We start from the raw sequence: 7,302 nt of genomic DNA, 5'->3' as shown, positions 1-7,302 counted from the left end.
TTCGGCTCAGGTCATGATCCCAGGGTCCTGGGGTCCTGGGATAGCAGCCCTGCTCATCCAGGAGTCTGCTTTTCCCTCTCTCTCTCTCTGCCCCTCCTCCCCTGCTCCTGCACGTGAGCATGCTCTCGCTCTCTCAAATAAATAAATAAAATCTTTAAAAAAAAGAAATACCATATAGACTAGATGGATTAAACAACAAAAACTTATTTCTTATGGTTCTGGAGGCTGGAAGTCAGAGATTAAGGTACCAGCATGGTCAGTTCCCTTCACACAGACTTTCCTTCGTGTCACACACCGAGGGAGAGCCCGTGTCTCTTCCTCTTTTTATAAGGGCACTGATTCCATTATGAGGGCCCCACTCTCAAGTCCTAATCCAACCCTATTTACCTCCCAAATCTCTCCCCCCACACTTCCAAATAATATCAACATATGAATTTGGGGGAGACACACACATTTAGTCTGTAGCAGACACTGACACTTGCCTGAGGACCCTGCCTCAGATATTCTGCAAATTGGTCTAATATAATTTCCACTGCAAGATGACCCAATACGTGTTATTCAAAGGGGTTAAAAAGAAGGGAAAGAAACAAGTTATCAGGAGATTCACTCAAATCTCATTTTTTGCAGGCATATGATTCAACTCCATCCTGTCCACCTCTTTGAAGGCACTGAGCCATCCACTTTCCATCTGCAGTTTATCTGTCCCTCTATTCTATAAACCTTTCTTCCTTTAATTCCCATGATCCTACTCAACTACATCCCTAGTGCAATTCTTTTCACGGTCAAATGCTACAAAATATTCTACATTCACATCTCCACTACTGTATTCTCTACCGCTCCTCGGCATAGGCATACTGTGGTCTGGTTTCTAGCCTTCGGATTCTTCAAAAGTAGAACTGAGAAAAATCACACATGAGGGGAGTGCAAATGTTATTTAAACTTCTATTATCCAAATGCTCATAGTGACAGATTTTATGTATGTTGCTCAATTTACCCATCCAAAACAAATTGAGGATTATTTACATTTCAGAGAGGAGAAAACTGATACTGAAATATTAAGTAACTTGTCCATTCTTGTTCAGTTTGTCTAACTATACAGATCATTGCTGCCTGTCATCTTTGTCTTATAATTTCTTTGTAACCTTACCTCCAAGTTACATTTAAAAAAATATTTTTCCATAAATTCCCCAAGACTTAATTGATTCCTCATTTTAATACATCAAACTTGCTCTTACTAACTACTAAACCTAATGGCTTCTTTTTCAATCTTGATTTCATTTTCTAATTAATTTCCATTTGATTAATTTCTGGCTTTGGGCATTATCAGCTCTCAATCTATTCTGGTACACAGGGGCATCTAAGAGTGTGAGCTGCAGTCAGAACAGAGTTTCAACTTCATCACTAACACTTACTAGATATGTGTGGCATTAAGCATATTTAACTGTTTTCTGCTTCATTCAACTCATTTTTAAAATTAGGAACATATTATTTCAAAGACTATGGAGGGGTGGCATGAAATAAAGTGTGTAAAGGGCTCAGTACAGTCTAACACCTAAGGACTCTAGTAAGAGTACCCGTTATTCCCTACTGAAATGATTACTTCTTTTGTTAGCCCTACCAATCTGATTTCTCTTTCTCAGCCTCTCATGGCAGCCTCTTGATTATTATAATCCAGATTTCTGCTTTTGACTCTCTCATTTCCCTCACCATTATCCCAAGATGTTTTTATCCAGTCCATGGTTCACCTGCCACTTCTAAGCTAATTTTTTAAAAATATAATTACATCTCTAAGTCTCACCTCTCCCCAGAAATTGGCCTGCATGTCTAAGTACTCTTGCTTGTCATTCTTTCCCAAATAAGGAATATGAAACCTAACAAGTTTAATAGATTATTTGTCACCTTTTCCCATAAAATATTCTCCCACTTATCAAAGAAAGAAATCATAGTCATCCAGAAATTTTCTCAATTCTTTACCAATTATTATCCAAATGTATTAATATGGAAGGCACACTTCTCATATCTTGATTTTCCTCTATATTAACATACCCCCACCACTCTACTTCATGGCCTCCAAATGTCACACTCACTGGGCAACTTGCTCTCCCCAAAATGTTTTGCTTTAGTATTCCCGAGCATCTTTGACCATGCTGTTTGCTCTACTTCTTTTCCTGTATAGTAAATACCTTTTGTTTTATTTTTAATTTTTAAATGCCATTGATTGCCTAAGACTTAATGGGGATTTTTTTTATGTGCTTCCATTAAAACTTTACAAGTGCTCTTCATGTGATATTATAATCATTTGATCCCTCTGCTGCCAGCAGTCTGAATATTATTCACTTTTATATACAACTAGATCTTGAAGCTCTTTGATACCAATTCATTGAATGTTAGTTTATCACCTAGTAATAATTTTTTCCCTTTGGGAAAAAACTAACTCATTCTTACATAAAATTTCTTATAGTTTCCAGAAAAAATTTTAGCAAAAAGTTGAGATTCAGTTTATAAAAGTGCACATGTGTTATACTTACTACATAATGTTTACACTGCATAATACTTGATACAAACAAAAGAATATGTCACATATAAATGATAAATTAGCCCACCACCCAACTTAACTAGATCAAACCCCAAGATTTTTCAGTCTTTGTTCCTTTTCTATGCCATCCCCTGCCTTGCTCTCAGATATAACGACTAGTCTGGATTGTATATTCATAATTCCCTTCTTTAAAAAAAAAGTACAGTTCTTTTACATATGTAAGTATCCTTAAACAGTGCTAAATTGTTTCCTAAGGTGGGAGGGATCAATTGATCTACCACCAACAGACCAGCAGTATATGAATATTCCTACTGATTCTCATGTTCACCCATACTTGGTTTGGTCAGACTTCTTAATTTTGACCAAGTTAGCAAGTATAAACATACCATCTCAATGAAGTCTTAATTTTAATTTCTCTGATTACTAATAAAGCTAATTCTATTTCTTTATTGGCCCCTTGATTAATATAGGAACTTATATTTTCTACCTGTTGCTTCTTGCTACCCAGTGTGAGTTTTCAATACAGGACTATGAACTTAGTACAGTATGATGGGGTTAGTCTGGCCAAATAACTCCAAAGTCTATGTGAATTTAAGGATCAATTGTCTTTTAACTAGTGAAATAGAAGGAAAAAGTAGTCAATTCATAAAACAAAGCTATTCTATATTTCACTGTTACCCAATATTTAAGTTATAAATGGTGTTATAGAAACTCTCTGAGTCAGAATTTTTAAGTAATGAAATTTAGAGATTCTAATCCAACACATTTTTAAATAAATTATAAAATTGAGACAGAAGAACGTCAATAATCTGGGTAAGATCATAGAAATGGTTAGAGAGAATTAAAGTCTACAACTTGTTCCTTTTAATTTAGGATTCAATGCCATCCTACAGGATTCTACGCCAGCCAAAAGTGGGACTAGTTTATAGCAGACTCAGAGAAAGAAGATTAGAAATCTAGGAGCAGGTAGAGATAAATTTCAATATATTATTAATATTTTAGATCTGTTTTAGCTATTGTTATATATCAATTGCTGACTGATAAGAATAGAAAGACTTCCTCTTGTCCTGTGTTGTTTTGGAACAATGCAAATAATTTCTCTGAAGGAATGTAGTACTAAGAGATATTGAAATAAAAAATTACAAAAACAAAACTTTGAACTACCATTAAAAATGCTTTGATACAAAAAAGTAAAAGCTTGTAATTACACTATATTTTTGCAATAAAAAGCCATTTTATGTAATTGTTCATGTCATAATCTCATAGACCCTATAAGAAAAAAGGATTTCTTCTTTGAGTTGACGAAAATGGTATTGAAGGAGTATGTGGAATAAAAGGAATATGTAATATGCAATATCCTTATGTGGAATAAGAGGTTGAAAAGCCAATTGAGCCTTCTAAAGTCACAACTAAATTCATTATAATGTTGTTAATCAGGGCCTAATTCACTACATGCTGATATAAGGTTACTTCTGCATTGCCTCAATGCTGTTGTTGCTTATTCCATGAAACTTAAGAAATTTGTAGTAGGCATCTTCGTCTATAACATCGTAATATCCACAACTGAAAATTTATCAGAACTGTAATTCAATGAAAGATAAAAGAGAAATATGTAACAATGTAAAATAACTGTAAATAGAATTCACTTCTTCTACCTTGCCATTAGTGAGACATTTAGAGGCATGACCTTCACCTTTCTGAGCCTAGTTTTCCCTATATATATAAAGTGAGAGGTTTATAACATGAATTGGGCCCTAAAGCATCTAAATGTGCATAAATCTAATAGATAATTCTAACTTTACAAAATGTACAAGACAACCATGTCTGAGCTTACCTACATTTATTCTATTTGTATTGTTAAAGGGTTTTATTAAATTCTTTTTTTTGTTTGTTTTTTTGGGTTTTTTTTTAATTTGTTTGTTTTCCTGGCTGGGCTTTTTTTTTTTGGGGGGGGGGTATTATATCATTGTCAATGATTTCAATATTTTTCTGACAGGGTAATAAAATAATTAATTAGAATGAGTTACAATTTAATCCAAATCAAAAGAAAGACACCAATCTCTAAGCACAAAAAATCAGGACCTTCAATATTCTAATACTTTATTTCATTGTTGCACATACTTTTTCTATCAGGCCCATACAAATTTGTAACCTTATCTACACCTAAATTCCTTTGACAATAAAATGTCTTTCTTTCCCCAGTAAGCACACTTTAGAATGAGTTTAACACACCAGGGAGCACTTTTATCCATTACCACAAGAAATTCAGCATCTTCTTCAAGACTTTATGATCCTCATATTATTTGCTGTTGAGCAGGCAATAACAAGAAGATATTCTGAAATCTAATGTGTGTTTAGTTTTTTGTTTTCCTTGACTAGACTAAAGGTATGGATAGGAAAATCAAATCTCAGCATTTATAGCTTTTGCAGAGTCCATGTAAATTATAATAAAGAAAAACTGAAATTCATCTGCTGTTTACTTAGCACACGAGGCAGAGTTGGCACAGGCTTAGAGTTACTAAAATATTGTTTTCTTTGTGGACTGAGAAAAAAAGAATTTCAATAGCCCCAGGATATGGGTAGACTGTCCTGAATGCTTTGTCCTCCTTCTTGACTAGTAACCTTACAAAGTAACAGATATAGATTGACATTTAAGGATCTGAATAGAATGAGTAATTAAGGTACACCTCTTTAAAACATCAGGTAAATCAGACAGATATTGGAACAGTCTCAGTGATTGCTGTTTGTGGTAAATATCATATATATCTATATGTTAATTATATCTGATACTTATATACAAAATTTAAATATATATAATATTTATTGAGAATACACTCAATAGCTATAGTCACCAATGGAGGTGTGTTAGGTAAGAGTAAATCTATGATTTTTTAAGAAGCCATTTCTTTATTGTTTTTTAAAGCAATGGATGTTTGGAATAAATGATTCAAAAATAAGTCAATAACTATATAATTTGGAGCAAGAATGGAGGTCATAAAATGACATCAGGTGTTATCAGATATTAACAATAGTGAGGCTGTTAAGAGTACAGGGTCTGGAGCCAGTTTGTCTGGATTTAAATTCCAGTTCCATTATTTACAAGTTACTGGACCGTGGACAAGCTACTTAAACTTTTTGTTGAAATTATTCTAAGGTTTTAAATCTGATTCTCTTCTCCTTCCTAAGCACAAGGAAGGGCTATATTTCCTCTATCTCTTACAAATGAGCAAGAGATGTGATGAGTTCTGGCCAACGGCCTATGAGTGGAAAAGATACATGCATAGTAGGGCAGAGATCAGAATGAGTTCTTCATGTATTCTCCTTCCCAGTATAGTGTCCCTCAAAGTTAAGAAATGGGATGGAGGGGTCACAAGCAATGGAAATTCCATCAACTTGGTCCTGAGTGATAATACATGGAGACCAACAGTGGACATGTAATATAAGCAAGAAATAAACTTTGGTTGTGTGAAGCTGCTGAGAGCTTGGGATTAATTTGTTACTGCAGCATGACCTTGCCTAATTTGGCTAATATATTCATTCCTTATCTGTAACTGGAATAATAACAGCATCTAATTATTTCTATGATTGTCAACAAGACTTTATTGAAGCATAAGATCAATACAGGTTTTTTTTTTTTACAATATTTTATTTATTCATTTATTTGAGAGAGACTGAAAGAGAGCACAAGTTGGGGGGTAAGAAGGGGGAGAGGAAGAAGGAGAAGCAGACTCCCCATTGAGCACAGAGCCCAATGTGAGGCTCATTCCCAGGACCCTGAGATCATGACCTGAGCTAAAGGGAGACACTTAACTAACTAAGCCACCCAGGCAACCCGATCAATACAGTTTTTAATTCCTATCAATAGTAGTAGTTTATATACACCCTCAATAGATTTTAAATTATAGAACATATGACCTGTCATAAAGTCCAGATTTAGCCAGCAGTGCGTTCACATTTCTGCAATGCTTACCATCTCAAATTAAAAATCAAAGTCTCGGGGCGCCTGGGTGGCTCAGTTGCTTAAGTGACTGCCTTCGGCTCAGGTCAAGATCCTGGAGTCCTGGGATCAAGTCCCACATCGGGCTCCCTGCTCAGCAGGGAGTCTGCTTCTCCCTCTGACCCTCCCCCCTCTCATATGCTCCCCCCTCTCATATACTCTCTCTCTCTCTCTCAAATAAATAAATGAATAAAATCTTAAAAAAAATCAAAGTCTCAAATTCTGCTGTAATAGAAAATAGCTCTACTAGAATATATAATACTTTTGTCATGTGAAATATCTGTATGTTGACTGAAATAGCCCAGTTACTGACTTACTAATGATACGTTTGGTTTTTAGAAACAAGATATTTTGTCTCTTATGCAGTGGAAATATAAGCCAGATAAAAGGGAGAAGTAGGGGAGGGTAGAAAGAGACGAAAGTGAAGACTAATCAACACGGCAAAAGACTACTGCAGGAATCTTCTGTAATGCTCTGACGATAGCTTTATCTATCAAGATTTGGGATTGAAGACTACTTGAACCCTAAGAGTGAAAAAAGAACTTTTTTTTTTTTGCTTCAGAAATTTAAGCTCTTTATAGACACATTTTTAGTTAATCTGCACGACATCAGAGAAAAGTGTTATTTTCTGTACTTTGCAGATAAGAAAAATATACCATAGACCACAGGAGGAATAAAAGAGAGTCACTCCTTACCCAAAGGCATTTACTCTACTGGGGCAGCAACTCTTAAGTTTTCATTTTCATTCAGTTGGTCATTTACTGCTCTC

This window comes from Eumetopias jubatus, unplaced genomic scaffold (genome assembly GCF_037043125.1).
Source record: "Eumetopias jubatus isolate StellerSeaLion01/CBP00866 unplaced genomic scaffold, mEumJub1_p1.0 scaffold_3, whole genome shotgun sequence".
Taxonomy (NCBI): domain Eukaryota; kingdom Metazoa; phylum Chordata; class Mammalia; order Carnivora; family Otariidae; genus Eumetopias; species Eumetopias jubatus.
This window is presented reverse-complemented; position numbering follows the sequence as displayed.